We start from the raw sequence: 15,796 nt of genomic DNA, 5'->3' as shown, positions 1-15,796 counted from the left end.
CAATCTAGCCTTGAAGACTCCCAGATTATAACGAGTTGTTTTAAATTTCTGCTTAAAATTGACGTTTATTCCATAAATTATATGCCTGTCGATTACCTGTCCCTTTCTTTTTCAAGGGATAAGAAAATGACAGGTAAAACTTGAAATAAAAATAAATGGCGTTTGCAGGAATTAGCACCAACATAGTGGATGAAATGCTCGTCGCCACTTAGTGAAGTTGTCCGTAGATGGTATTTAGGTATATCAAGCGCCTTTGAATCCCAAAAATCTAGTAAGTAATTATAATGCGTAGATAATAATATACATTGTACATGTAAATCTCATTCTAATACAAAAATATTTTATAATACTTTTGTCAAAAATAGAATCGAATGTTAACACACTTTGTCATACGAACTGTCAAAATCGGTATTAAGTGTAATCTTTTGAGTTGAATTATATTTTTAATACGTGACTTTTTGTGAATATTTCTTCTTTCATATATTTGTCTATGTTTTATGATAAATTAAGCATTATAATCGTTTTATTTATGGAAACGATTTATTGTTTCATTTGTGATTTGGTTTAAGTGGTCATTGATGAATAGATAATAGAGAGGATGTTTACAATAGCTATTTGGGGTTCAGCTGAAAATCAGCGTTGTGGCACTCCCTCAAAGTCGGAGTGTCACAACATCTTGCTGAGCTGACGTCCCTTTTTAGAGATACGGTTTAAATTCATTATTTTGTTCGCTATTCTATTCTGTGTACAGTCATGAGCTATTGCTCATGACTGTGAATGACCACTTAAACCAAATCACAAATGAAACAATAAATCGTTAATGTATACTTTAGGCAATATAATGTATACTTTATACCCTATCAATGTTAAACTGAAAAACATCTGTGACCTCCATGTCACAGGAAAGCCAGTTAAACATACAAAAAAAAAATGTATACTTTAGGACTCTGTCGCACTAACATATTTGACATTTAGTGAGACTTACAGTTCAATTTGTCAAAAAAGTTAATGTGACATGGTACCAAAGTGTATACATATTAATGCTCGTTACCGTACCACCTACTTATTTCTAAAATAAATGATTTTCTTTCTTTCTTTCTATTATGGGCCTGTGATACACCGGGTTGCTTCACAAACGGGGACTGCCAATTCGAACGTACGCTAGACAGTATTTTGAATTTGTGAGAAATTAAACTTTTTAGTAACTGATTTTGGAAACTAGCCTATTTAGGCTAATGTCAGTCACATTACTTTTCCTTTATTAACAGAAAACCAACAGCAATATAAAGGTATAATATTATATCACTGCTTATCAATCATCATCATCATCATCATTGGCCTTATACGTCTGTTTCAAACGATTTATGACGTCATTGCCTCGTCGTCTGTTGTTCCTTGTCAATACGACCCCAAAAAGGTGGGGGTGACACGAACACCGAAAGAGGTGATAGAGCGATTCCGACCTAACGATCAAACACATTAATCTTTTTGTCGATTAACAGTGAGGCAACTAGGGGAACGAAAAGCTATGGAGACGAAATTTACTTTTCAGACATTTAACAGATATAGTTGTTCGATCCAGTCAAGCTACGGAAGAAATCGCTATAAGCGATAAGTCCGCCATTAATCTTTCGAACGCCGGAACGCGGATCTCGACCAGACACAATGTAAAATCTATTGTGTCTGGTATCTCGGCATATGAGAGGTTAAGCAAGTTTCCAACTTGTCAAATCAGTTAGGTACTTTTGACTAAACGAACACGAAATTACTATGGAATTTGTATGAGCGACCTGTGACGTCATAGAAAAACGTGACAAATTATCGCACTTATTATTACATTTTATTTAACAGATAGTAAAGTTGTTCGACCCCGTCAAGCTACGGAAGAAATTGCTATAAGCGATAAGTCTGCCAATAGGGTAGTTTGCAACTAGTCAATTCAGTTACTATTTACTTCTTCTTCTTTGCGAGTCTATGGCGATCGAAGCTAAATTTTTGCTGACCAATAATTGGCCACGCTTACGCTTACTATTTACTAAACGAATTGACTATGGAATTTGTATGAGCGACCTGAGACGTCATAGAAAAACGTGACAAAATGTCGCGCGTATTAAATTTAATAAATAAGTTAAATAGAAAAAAGAAAACGTTTTTCTCACCTTTATATCTGTCTTTATTTAGTAATCAGAATTTCATAATTTATCTTTGGCCTAGGAAATTACCCAATTACCATGTACCACATCTAGTTGAGCTTTCTTAATTCTTATCTTGCTATTTACTGACAACAATACGAAACAACTTTGTTGCAATGAAGTTTTTTTTTGTCATGTCTTATTGTAGGTTAGCCTCATATGGCATTTACTACTTGGCCGGACAAATGGAAAGTATTGAATTGTTATATGAACTAATAAGAAAATTACATACGCATTCGCATCAGCTGTTGTTACTTCCTTTTTTATTGACGAGTAGGCCTCCGGGGGACTAAGATAATTTGTAAAAATAAAAACATCCTTTCGTTCTCATATTGTGGACTCAATTTACCACCTTTTTCAACTGCTTTGTCCTTTTATTCTATTCTTGCTTCGGTATAAATTACTATAATATTTTTCACAACGAGCTAATTACTTATTGAAATTAAACGACACAACTGCACTTTTTCTTCACCATCACATAATTGAACGCTCGTTAACATCACAATAATGTCAGAGATGCTTCACAATGTCATTGTTTATTGACCATTATTTCATACAATTCATATTGACAATTGGAACTTTGAACACTGCCATCAATACATGCTTAAGGACTATAATTTTAAAAATGTCGGTAAAAAGCGTGACTTGCAGCGAGGAGCGAGAATTCAAATTCAAATTCAAAAATATCTTTAACGATAAGGCCGCCATTTGCCATGTACTTAGTTAAGAGACTTTTTGTAATTATTTATTTTTATTTTGGTGCAATAAAGTGTATTTGTAGTGTTTTGTATTGTAAATATCTTTATTCAGTAGGTAACAAAGTTACACTTTGAATCGTCAATTTTGACATAACGAACGTCTCATCCGCCTAAAACTACTGCAGCTCCTCACAACCTGTCTCAGAAGTTAAGGAGCCTTAGCCAAGTTGTAAATGATTACGAGAAGCGACAGTGACAGTACACACAGAATAGAAGAAAGAGGTTGCAAGGTTGAGAAGCTGCAGTAGTTTTAGGCGCATGAGACGTTCGTTATGTCTAAATTGACGATTCAAAATGTAACTGTGTTACCTACTGAATAAAGATATTTTTGAATTTGAAAAAATTGAATTCGAAGGGCCAAGTGAGCGCAAAACGCGCACCATGAACTATGAGCAAATAAATCATACTTCCAAACTGCACTCCACTCATCCGCAAACTTTACGACGCACGGAACTCCGCGAGAGTATATAAAGAGGTTGACGGTTGTTGGTTGTTGTTGGTTTACAACCGAAAAAATATGCGGTCGAATTGTGAACCTCCTCCTTTTTAGAAGTCGGTAAAAAAATAAACATTGACTACTATGCAAGGAGATCCCTCCTTATCGCAGCTGAAGATTTGACAGGTCCGGTTTTTTACAGAAGCGACTGCCTGTCTGACCTTCCAACCCGAAAAGAAAACCAGCCCTATACAGGTAAGGTCACCTCCGAAACTCATTTCTCCGGAACGTGGCTTTTCCTCACGATGTAAACATGAATTTGAAAACAAATTCGAACAACACTGGTTTAGGCTCGCACTGGGATTCGATCCTGCGACCGAACAATGAGAGTCAAGCGTTCTTCTAACTGAGCCACGATTCTAGCATTAGCTACCGGTGTAGTGAAATCCTGTTGTAATGAGTTCTAAACAATTATCAAATTAGCGGGCTTAGCTGCAAAATGCTTTTTGCATAAGACTGGAGTCCTCGTTGACTATTAGTTCTCAAGTTCAGTTCTCGCTGTTTCGCGAGAACTGTGACAAACAAGCCAGGACTCATTAATTCGTGTTTTTCAAGACGCATTGTACGAGATGTCCTATTGAGTGTGCCGTAATTACTGCGGTTGACAACTTCAATGCTCAAGGGCCTGTGACGTCACAATACCCTTTGACGCGACTTTGTCTCACCTCGTAATTATGACACCCCTTGTACGTCTCGACAACTTTTATTTGCGGTCCTGAGATTCTAGTGCGTATTTCCCTTAGGCACTGTCGTATGGCAATACTGCGGTCGACATTGACAAATGCCAATTCAATACAAAACAATTTATTCTTTAAACATTGTTTTACGTTTACGCGGTTATTATCATAATTAAAACACATAATAACGGGTTCTTACCGCGTTTAAATCAGGGATATGAGACTCCCGATATTATTATTAGTTATGGATCTACCTACTCCACTCCAATCTCATCAGTCATCCCGTGATCATGGCACTTGCAACAACATCGAAATATCGGGAGTCTCATATCCCTGATTTAAACCCGGTAAAAATCCGTTATTATGTGTTTTAATTTATTCTTTATTAAACACAAAACAAAGAGACAAATCGTTGTTGCCAATTTAAAATCTATAATGTGCAATTGCATCAATTTTACAGAAATTAAAAAAATAACTTCCGCCTGATTTTTTTTTGTATGACTGTGTTAAGAATATTAAAACACAATTGATACTTACGTACATAAGAGTTTGTACTGAATGTTTTATGAGCGAAACACTATTCGATCCTGTCTAAATAATGTGTAAGACAACATTCTAATAAAATATTTTAGTTACGCACGGCTGCTACTAGATGGCGATCTAATTAGAACGCGGTATCGAAGTGACAAAAAGAAAGGAGATCATCGGATTTCGACCCAGAAGTCAAAGTGCCGGCCAAAAAATAATTTTGCTATATTCCGTTAGACCTTATCCATCTGAGTATTTATTACTATGGCACCAAAGCTGTAGGGTCAATATCTTCGGTTTTATTCGAATTAAAAAATCTGTTTTTTTCATACATTTTTGGTCAAAATGTAAAGTGCCGGCCAAGTAACAATAATGGTATATATCCTTAGAACTTATCCGTCTGAGCATTTATTACTATGGCACCAAAGCTGTAGGGTCAATATTTTCGGTTTTATTCGAATTAAAAAAACGTGAATTTTCATACATTTTTGGTGAAAATGTGAAGTGCCGGCCAAGAAACAATATTGGTATACTCCGTTACTCCGTTATAACTTATCCGTTTGACCATTTATTATTAGGGCACCAAACTTCTATGACCATTATTTTGACTTTTGTTGGACTTTACGTTATAGTTTCTGTGTGAAAAGTGCCGGTCAGCAAAAAACACATGTCAAAGCTATCGAGAAGATACCTGTAAACATTCACTATGACAAAAACGTGTATGACCATTAGTTTGGCTTTTGTTGGATTTAAAAAAATCTTGATTTTTGATTCATTTTGTAAAAAAATAAAACATAACAGGCACGTTATTTAAATGGAATTAAACGTCTATGACCACTTTTTTGAAATTAATTCGATTTTTCAAAAATGTGGTGTTTTCATAGATACCTACACTTTGGCGAAAAAACTTTTATCTGGTTATAATGGAACTATCTTGCTAAAGGCGTAATATAGTCGTCTTTTTGACACATTTTTATAAATTAAAAATAAGTTTGCGTTTACGCTTTAGAAGCTACTTTTTTTTAAAGAAAAGTGTGTATACAAGGAAAATACAGTGGGGTGATAGGTACTACGTTATAGGCCGAGTAGCACCAGGACATTGTGATCGGCATACATGAAAAGTACAACTGCCCGACTCCTGTCTTCCCTAACAGCTACTTCAGACGTCATACCAAAATACGAGTTTCGTCACTAGGTGGCAAGCTTATCTTTGGAGGGTGGTAACTATCTACGGTCATAATAATTCAACCTAAACTTAGGCCGTAACGTTGAATGGAATGCAAAAACTACAGCCAACGTCATATCTAAGATAAGATAGTATTAATATAGAAGTTCACCTAACAACACACAAAACAAAAACACAAAGTATTTATCTGACTAATAACTAGTCATTGGGAAAGCTCTGCTTGTTTTCATTGTTAAAATGTATAAAAAAATAAAGATTTTTAAAAAGTCCAATATAAGCCAAAGTCAAAATGATGGTCAAAAATGTTTTGCGCCAGATTATTAAATGTTCAAAGTTGTATTAAAGGTCCTTTGTAACCCGCCGTATCGCAATTTTTGCCCAAAGCACTTTATTTTTAAACAAAATAAATAAGAAATCAAGATTTTTAAAATAAAGTAAAAGCCAAACTAATGATCGTACACGTTTGGTGCTATAGAAAAAAATGTTAATAGGCATCTACTCGATACTCTCTACATGGTATTTTTGCTGGTCGGCACTTTTCACATTTGAACTAAAACGTAAATTCCAATAAAAGTCAAAATAATGGTCATAGATGTTTGGTGTCATATTAAAAAATATTGAGAAGCATTTATTAGACAGATTCGACGTATTTTTTTCGATTGCCGGCATTTTAACATATTAACCAAAACGGAAAGTCCAATAAACGTCAAAATAATGGTCATAGAAGTTTGGCGCCATACTAATAAATGTTCTAACGGTCCTTTGTAATACGCCTGTATCACTTTTTTTCCAAACGGACATAATATTTTTTTTTACAAAATGTATGAAAAATCGTGATTTTTAAAATCCAATTAAAGCCAAACTAATGGTCATACACGTTTGGTGTCATAGTAAAAAATGTTCAGAGCAATCTACTCGAAAGGTTCGACACATTTTTTTTCTCTGGCCGGCACTTTCAAATTTGGGCCGGCCAAAGTATGGAGAGCCGATGATCTCCTTTGCCGAGGGCGACGCATAAGAGCTTTAAATTGGCAACGACGAAATACAAAAGAACAAACAGGAACAAATATACACAATACAATACAAATACACTTTATTGCACCAAAATAAAAAGAAAAAATACACTTAAGTACACACTTATATACTTTATGTAAAAAAGCTTATTATAAGATTAATGATTACCTAAATGATAAAAATGGTATTGAATGTGTTCCTCTAGTTATTAAATAACTTGTAATGTGTACCATTGGTTTTTAAAAGATGTGTAGCTGTTGCAGTTTCTTGTCATTTCTTCTCCTCAGCCATAACACCTTGCGAAATGGCGTAAATTCAAAAATGTTACATTGACCTTCAACAAGTTTATCCATGATAATTACTTTAAATAAATGATTCTGATTTCTGAATAAAAATCATAACTCAAAAGTCCACAAACCATCCTTAAATTATTCATAAAACAATAGTGACCTTCCCATAAACAAAATACGAGTTAAATTTTCAGAGGGCCACAAGAGGAGTACATTCATATTTAATTGGCACGAGCCGCGGGATCGAACTAGTTTATGAGCCTCTATGGGCTTCGGGCGATTTTTATTCCATCTTTTTTTCAAATGCCCGGTGAAGTGGTATTGTGGCGGACAGTGCGAACGTAGGATAATATGGATATGCCTTTTATTTATATATTATTATACACAACCAAACATAGCATCACGCTTGTATCTCCGAAGGGGTAGGCAGAGATGAATATGATGATGTACACAACCACCTTTCATCAGCTATGTTTAAGTTACATGTAACAGAGAGCGAACCGTTCACAAATCCTAGAAACCACGTGATAAGTATCAATTATGTATCTAAACACGAACATAAACCGTTCACAAATCCTGGAAACCACGTGATAAGTATCAATTATGTATCTAAACATGAACATGGACCGTTCACAAATCCTGGAAACCACGTGATAAGTATCAATTATGTATCTAAACGTGAACATGAACCGTTCACAAATCCTGGAAACCACGTGACAAGTATCAATTATGTATCTAAACACGAACATGAACCGTTCACAAATCCTGGAAACCACGTGATAAGTATCTAAACATCATTCAAACTCATAAAGTATAATTAATTAGGTTTTAAACTTAGAACCCGCCGGATTCAAACGCGTGACACACATTTATATGAGTTGCTAATTAAAACCGGTAATTATAAAATTTTACATTAAAACGCAATTAATTGTCCTTAATGAGTTAAATCCACTTCTTAAGTAAGAGATAACACACTATACGAAAAAAAAAGAAAAGCTATTAGTTAAATTAATAAAAAAAAAGCTCTTAATTTTATATTTATGAACATAAAACTTAAAAAATATGTTCCTATACATTCTATGGAAGAGATTGCTACTTAGCAACAAGGCCGCCTATTGTACTCATTCTATGTCTCTTTTGTATTTTCCTGTTTGTGTAATAAAGTTTTTGGTATACATGTAATGTTATAAAATCTAATTGAAATTGTAATTTAAATATATTAGAATTAAAATTTGTACACCTAGACTGGTATGCTGCAGTGGATGTATGTAATATTGTTTAAGTCCTTCTTGACCTGTAGCAATGCAATAAATACATTTGAATTTGAATTTGAAAACACCGAAGTCTTATCCTTAATAAGTTTTCTTCCACCGAACGTAGCATAGCGGTATCCCGCGAAAAAATGCCAAATAATATCGAAAAGCCATAAATGGCGAGTAGTACCGCCATAAAACACAGACAAACCCGCGAGATAATCGAAGCGAGTGGTATTGTGGTATTTACGAGGGTCGTAATATTTTACTCCAGTTGTTCGGTAAAAGGTTTTTATAGAAGTCGTTTTTTCCCTACCTTTAGGGTGGATGAGGGAGCCTATGTTTAGTACATACATACATACATAAACTCACGCCCGTAATCCCTAATGGGGTGGGCAGAGCCACAAGTAATCAAAGACAACTTGCAGCCACTGTTGATACGAAGTCCAAAGATCTAAACCTATATCTGTATCTATGTTTAGTAAACATAGGTACTAATTTTGTAGGATCTTCTTCCGGCCAAGTACTTAATGCCATACTGCGTCAAATCTACATAATTATATCACCAGCCCATTAACGTCCCCACTGCTGGGGCACGGGCCTTCCCTATGGATGGGTAGGGAGATCGGGCCTTAAACCACCACGCACCACGCAGCGGTAAACGCGCTCGGTCTGCGATTGGTGAAGTTAAGCAACTTTCGCAAAGGCCGGACATAGGATGGGTGACCACAAAAAAAATCATCTCGAGCTCCTCCGTGCGTCAGAAGGCACGTTAAGCAGTCGTCATCATCATCATCAGCCCATTAACGTCCCCACTGCTGGGGCACGGGCCTTCCCTATGGATGGATAGGGAGATCGGGCCTTAAACCACCACGCGGGCCCAGTGCGGATTGGTGGTTATTAACGACTGCTAATGCAGCCGGGACCAACGGCTTAACGTGCCTTCCGAAGCACGGAGGAGCTCGAGATGAAAACTTTTTTTTTTTGTGGTCACCCATCCTATGACCGGCCTCTGCGAAAGTTGCTTTACTTCAACAATCGCAGACCGAGCGCGTTTACCGCTGCGCCACCGAGCTCCTCTTCTCTAAGCAGTTGTCAATAACCACCAATCCGCACATAATTATATAATCATCACTAATTTAAGAGCTACGCACTTGTCGGTGTAGCATTCTCCATGGTACTTTTTTGGGGAAAAATAGGGCAGTGGTTTCCCTCTTGTCTTCCGCCCCGCAGTACTCTGTCTGACGAGATTGGGATGGCACAGAAAACCCGTACTAGGACTCCTGTCCTCCGCCTCTGAATAGTACTGACAGTTACTGCTGCCCTCTGTCTGGTTACAGTCACAATCTACCATAAGTCGCGAAAAAAAGATGTAGGATCTTCATCTATCCGATGAACATCGACCCCCAGTCCTGGTATCAGGGTTAAGTAATAGACTAGTATCCAAATAGTCAAATCATCACTTTTTACTGAATTCCCCATTAGTCCTACCTAAGGCAAATCTATAATAATAAGTTACGTCAAAAACGAGTCTGTATAAAACGATCCATGAATTCCATAGTCCCTGCTTACCCCGGAGGGAAATAGGCGTTTATGTACGTAACGTCTATAAAACGAAGTACGTAATCACCACAGACAATTTTGTAATTTCCCTCTGATAAAATATCTACTACACCGCTTATCTATTCAACATTTCAATCAATAAACGAGGGAGCCAAAAACCGGTGTACACTGGCGAACAAAAGTGCTACGGCATAATCCGTCTATTGTGAACGCGGATCCAATTTAAAAAGATAGATAACTATGACAAAGCCAGATGGATGGTGTTTTACACTTTAAATCTTATTAGACGCGAAAAGTGTAAAATGGTGTTGATAAGACCATCTGTTAACAAGAAAGCTTTCGAGTAAGCTGGTTTGAGTAAACGACCTCCGTGGAAAGAAATGGAGGTTTTGTTGAAGTTAATCACATCAGAATATGATTATTAAAAAGCTACTCAACGGCCTCCATGGTCTTGCAGTTTCTCGTAGATCTATCCTTTTCCATGTCGGAATACAATTTTTCACGAAAACATAATATGAAAATTCGCCACCAAAATTGGCAAATTTTGATATTCACCCATATAAACAAATAAGCATTTTACTCGTACGGTCACGAGCATTAATACGTATACACTTTGATACCATGTCACATTAACTTCTTTGACAAATTGAACTGTAAGTCTCACTAAATGTCAAATATGATAGTGCGACAGAGTCCTAAAGTGGGTACATGATATTGCTCATGACTGTCAATCATGAGTCACTTTAGAACCTTGTCGCACTATCATATTTGACATTTAATGAGACCTACGGTTTAATTTGTCAAAAAAGTTAATGTGACATGGTTTCAAAGTGTATACATATTAGTACTCGTGACCGTACTTACTATGCCGTCTATTAAAACCTAAGCAAATAAAATAATACGCGTGGTTAACAACTAAAAATCCGTTTAATGGACCATTATAGATAAATTATCAACATTTGAACTGAATGAACTTCTTTGTATTTCAGTTGAACATTCCATCTTGTCTTTTTGCTAAAAGCCCCTTCCTGTGGACAATTGCCAAGTTTCGAACTAAGGAGATCCTTTGCCCTTCTCGCACTTGGGCAATCACAGTATGTTTGTCCCTTTCTGATGCAGAGAATTCCCTGAATGAAAAGTCCTTTTCCTCGTTTTGTGATGCCGTAGGATCTTAGCCAACTAGTGAGAGAGAATTATTTAGTCAGTCTTCAACTGTGTGATAATGAGGGGTATAAGTAAGTATTATGGAGTTGGAATAGCGAAATGTATATAGGTACTTATTCGTATTTAGTTGCTTATTACTTTTTTAGTAGTCAATATAGGTAGGTATTTTCGGGCTGGTTTTCCCTTCGCGGGTTGGAAGGACAGACAGGCAGTCGCTTCTGTAAAAAACCGGACCTGTCAAATCTTCAGGTTAGGTAAGCGGACCCTGTGAAAAACGGGATAATGCTAGGGAGATGATGATGATGAATATAGGTAGCTAGTAGAAGCTGCTTCTATGATTGCATCATCTTCTTTGCGAGTCGATGGCGATCGATACTAAATTTTTGCTGACCAATAATTCGCCACGCTTACGGCATTGTCAGTGGCTTCGCAAAGGTCTTTAATAGGCATCATAACATAACATAAGGTTACTATTATATCCCGATTGGGGTAGGCAGTAGGTACATCCAGAGCAGGATGAAATAGGTACCCACGTTGCACGCAGCTTTTTGTAAGACCAACGTGATGGTGCTGGTGGTTTTATGATTGTGAACGAATCAAAGATATAAAACGAGTTCAGTTGCTGATAGGCAATGGGTCAACCCCAGCCCCCCCCCCCCCCCCCCCCCATGGCTATCGGGCCGTTATTCGCCTCCCTGTCCTTCTTCTTCTATCGTGTGGGTTGTGAGGTGGAATACAGACCTCATCAACCCTGGTGTCAGGGTTATTACTGAACCACCAAAGGCCCCTGACATGGCTCATGTAACAACTACATACTTACATCAGCAAGTAGTAACCGGGACCAACGGCTTAACGTGCCTTCCGAAGCACGGATCATCTTACTTTCGGACAATCTGGTGATTAGCCAGTAATGTCCTAACCAAACTAGGGACCACAAAGTAATTTTTGTGATATGTACCCACCGGGAATCGAACCCAGGACCTCTGGATCGTGAGCCCAACGCTCAACCACTAGACCACGGAGGTCCTTCCTGTCCTAAGATTCGCAGACTACTGGGCAAATTCCGACTTGTTGTCTTAAATTTTGAGAACCCTCGTAGCCATAGAATAAGGAATAATACTATGTATACAACGGCAACTATCTGCTCCCCACCTGGGGTTGACCTAGGTTTACCTCACCCCCTCTGTCTTACTTTAATCTTCAAACACACAGATGCGCGTGTACGATAACGTCAATGTTTAGTGTCTGTGTAAAACGAGGTATTTTGTACGAAGTGTCCGGGTTGTTCTTCACCGCTCCTCATTTGTCCGGCCACGTAGTTAATGCCATTTGCATCTGTGCTTGCAGGGGGGTTAAAATGGCCGTATCGAAGCAATTCATTTAAGAAAGCAATATTGCCAATGCAAACAAATATTGTTTTCTTAGATGACTTGCTTCGATGTGGTCATTTTTACCCGCCAGTTCTCCGAACTTGTTGCCTTAAGAGAATTGCATGGCTACAATTCTATTCACATAGTAAGCCATGCATAAAATTTATAAACACGACAGTAAACATAAAAATAACAATGAAATCCACAAACGGATGTACGCTATCTTCTTGTTCTAACAATGAACAAAAACAAAACAGAACAATGTTCACTGCATTGTTGCAAGAACAACAAAATGATCGGTAGGAAATGCCCCTGGATAATCGTTGCTATCCATCTCCGGTCCTGGGTAGAGACAGGAACATGAAGAGGTGGCAACAGGAAACATATTTTATCAAGAAAGATATTGAAAACTTGTACGGTCACGAGCATTAATATGTATACACTTTGGTACCATGTCACATTAACTTTTTTGACAAATTGAACTTTATATAAACTGCCTATATACGTCCCACTGCTGGGCACAGGCCTCCCCTCAGTCAACCGGAGGGGGTATGGAGCATACTCCACCACGCTGCTCCACTGCGGGTTGGTGGAGATGTTTTCACGGCTAATAGCCGGGACCAACGGCTTAACGTGCCCTCCGAAGCACGGAATCATCTTACTTTTTCGGACAATCAGGTGATTCAAGCCTGAAAAGTCCTTACCAAACAAAGGACAGTCTCACAAAGTGATTTCGACAATGTCCCCATCGGGAATAGAACCCGGACCTCCAGATCGTGAGCCTAACGCTCTAACCACTAGACCACAGAGGCTGTTAAAATTGAACTTTAAGTCTCACTAAATGTCAAATATGTTAGTGCGACAGAGTCCTAAAGTGGGTACATTATATTGCTCATGACTGTACAGATAATATACATGAGTAATACAAACTTATGCTTATTTCAATTTATCAGAATTTGAATTCAGAACTAAAGTACCTACGTACTTTATTGTTTTGTTTCCCGCGTGAACAACACACCACTTAGCGTATTTAGTTCTAAATTCAAATTCTGATGAATCTAATAAGTAATTGATGAACAAGGAAATAAGCATTTTTTGAATATAGAAAAACGATGATAGCCTAAAGATAGCAAGAAAATATAAGTAGGTATTCAGGATCATAATAAGTGTTATAGAAATTAAGACAGAAAATCTGCAGCAATATAATATCAAAACTGGTCTTAAAACCGATAATTGGTTCACAAATACAATGGTTTTTTTATACTAGAAATCCATATACACATTCACGACTATATCTCAATTGGGGTCAAAGGTGCATCGCAAGTCCAACTAAGTATTAAAAACTTCACCGAGCTTTCTGTTAGACCAACGTGATATTATATAATATAACATTTTATATTACTTACCTATCAAGTAGCTTCATAGGTCTACATCGAAGAGATCAACTCACGCGCATATTATTTCTGGAGCACCATCAATGAAAGTGAGATTCATTCAGAGATCTCTGCACTTTGCAACTTGAATTACATTCGTGTCGACTCGTAGATTATTTATGCTATGGCTTAGTTTAAATTCTCATTCAAAAATATCTTTATTGAGTAGGTAACATTTACACTTTGAATCGTCATTTTTTTATATATAACTAACGACTCATCTGCCTAAAACTACTGCAGCTTCTCACGAACTGTATAGCCGGGGAAAAGAAGCATGCGCACCGTGATAAAATGTTGTCACGGTCATTTTATCGATCTGACAATATAATTATATCGTTTTGTCGATTGGTGCTAATATGTGAACCCAAATAAGTCATGTCGTTCTGTCAAATACGAACCAAAGCACGTGAAACGCATGTTAGGGAAAAAAACAAACTTATCGACTTGTATAAAATTTATTGAATCGATCGATAATTTTATCACTTTGCGCATGTTAGGCCTACAAGAAGAAAAAGAGAAGGCAAATGTCGTGTCTTGTAAGTCAAATAATTGGTCTTTGATAGACAAGAATGGTTTTCACTACAAAGCTATGATTTGTTGTTTTTTAATATGGCTTGGGTAAACTGAGATTTTATCTTTTTTCCAATTTTTTTTCTTTTATTTTTTGAGGTGACTTATTGTAGATTTGCCACAGATGGCATTAACTACTCGACCGGACAAATGGGGAGCGTTGAAGGCTCTCACCCGTGATTCTTTTTTCAAACAACACTAACAGAAAATAAGCTGTAAATGTACACATTTGAAACGTTTTAACGCCTGCAACTATTAAACTTAGCACCGTATTTTACGATCTGGATAATAATGGAAACTTAACAGCATTCGAAACAGGGGACAATAATAGTGTGTAGAAACATCGTCAGGGTGATCGCTCATGAGTAAACATACTTCCTTAAGAAACTGATCAAAACATTCTGTAACTTGTCTCGGACGGGATTAGAATTCTCAATTCGTAAAAAAATACAAATAGAAAACACTTTATTGCTATCAAAATACTTAAACAATTATAATCAGTTTGGTGGTACAATAGGCGGCGGTCTTCTTCATCTTATCGTGTGGGTTGTGAGGTGGAATACCAGGCTCATCAACCCTGGTGTCAGGGTTATGAGTGACCCGCCAAAGGCCCCTGACATGGCCCATGTAACGATTACTCACTTACATCAGTAAATAGTAACCGGGACCAACGGCTTAACGTGTCTTCCGAAGCTCGGATCATCTTACTTTCGGACAATCAGGTGATCAGCCTGTAATGTCCTAACAAAACTAGGGATCACAAAATGATTCTAGGGATTCAAAATGATGCGGCGATGTTGCTAAGGTTATAATTGTATTAAATTTTCATGTAAATTCTGATTAAAAACGGAGAAGGTCGACTTTCGCATTTGTCAAAAATTCGGATATCATCCAAGGACCTCGCGCTAAACTTAAAATTTGCTTGGCTGTATAATACTCAAATATTATTATACGTTCACCGCTTGTTTATTTTTTATTGCTTTGCAAATATAATAGGCAAACATCATGGTAAACATCTTTCTTCTGAAAAGTGTTCAGGAAAAAAAATCTCGAGGAGTATCCATATTAAAAAATATTCCCACAAAAAACAGCGAATTTTGCCAAAATATGTAATTTTAATTTAATTTACCCCGGACAAATGCTGTGTCAATTATTTTCACTGGAAATATGTTTTATTGCTATTTTATACTTATGACATAAAAATATTTATTTTTCAATTTATTTATTATGTCTATCATAAATACCCTTTCGATCGCTGTGGAAAATTTCTCGTTTGAATTTTACTTGGCTGTCAAATACCTT

At 37.0% G+C, this 15,796-nt stretch overlaps 2 protein-coding genes across 4 annotated transcripts in view; one reads left to right on the top strand and one right to left on the bottom strand.

Annotated features, from left to right (window-relative positions):
* Window positions 1–15,796, bottom strand: part of LOC126375497 (gastric triacylglycerol lipase-like) — a 294,161-nt gene that overhangs the window by 25,156 nt on the left and 253,209 nt on the right. Inside the window, exon 2 of one of the 2 annotated variants that reach the window (XM_050022456.1) lies at window positions 13,319–13,360. The exons of the other annotated variant lie outside the window; for it this stretch is intronic. The gene's annotated coding sequence lies outside the window, so the exon portion shown is untranslated. Of the gene's footprint in view, window positions 1–13,318; window positions 13,361–15,796 lie in introns of those variants that run through there. 2 annotated transcript variants of the gene reach the window in all.
* Window positions 1–15,796, top strand: part of LOC126375491 (transcription factor SOX-5) — a 414,266-nt gene that overhangs the window by 190,524 nt on the left and 207,946 nt on the right. The window lies entirely within an intron of this gene.

Source organism: Pectinophora gossypiella, chromosome 19 (assembly GCF_024362695.1).
Source record: "Pectinophora gossypiella chromosome 19, ilPecGoss1.1, whole genome shotgun sequence".
NCBI lineage: Eukaryota > Metazoa > Arthropoda > Insecta > Lepidoptera > Gelechiidae > Pectinophora > Pectinophora gossypiella.
This window is presented reverse-complemented; position numbering and strand designations above follow the sequence as displayed.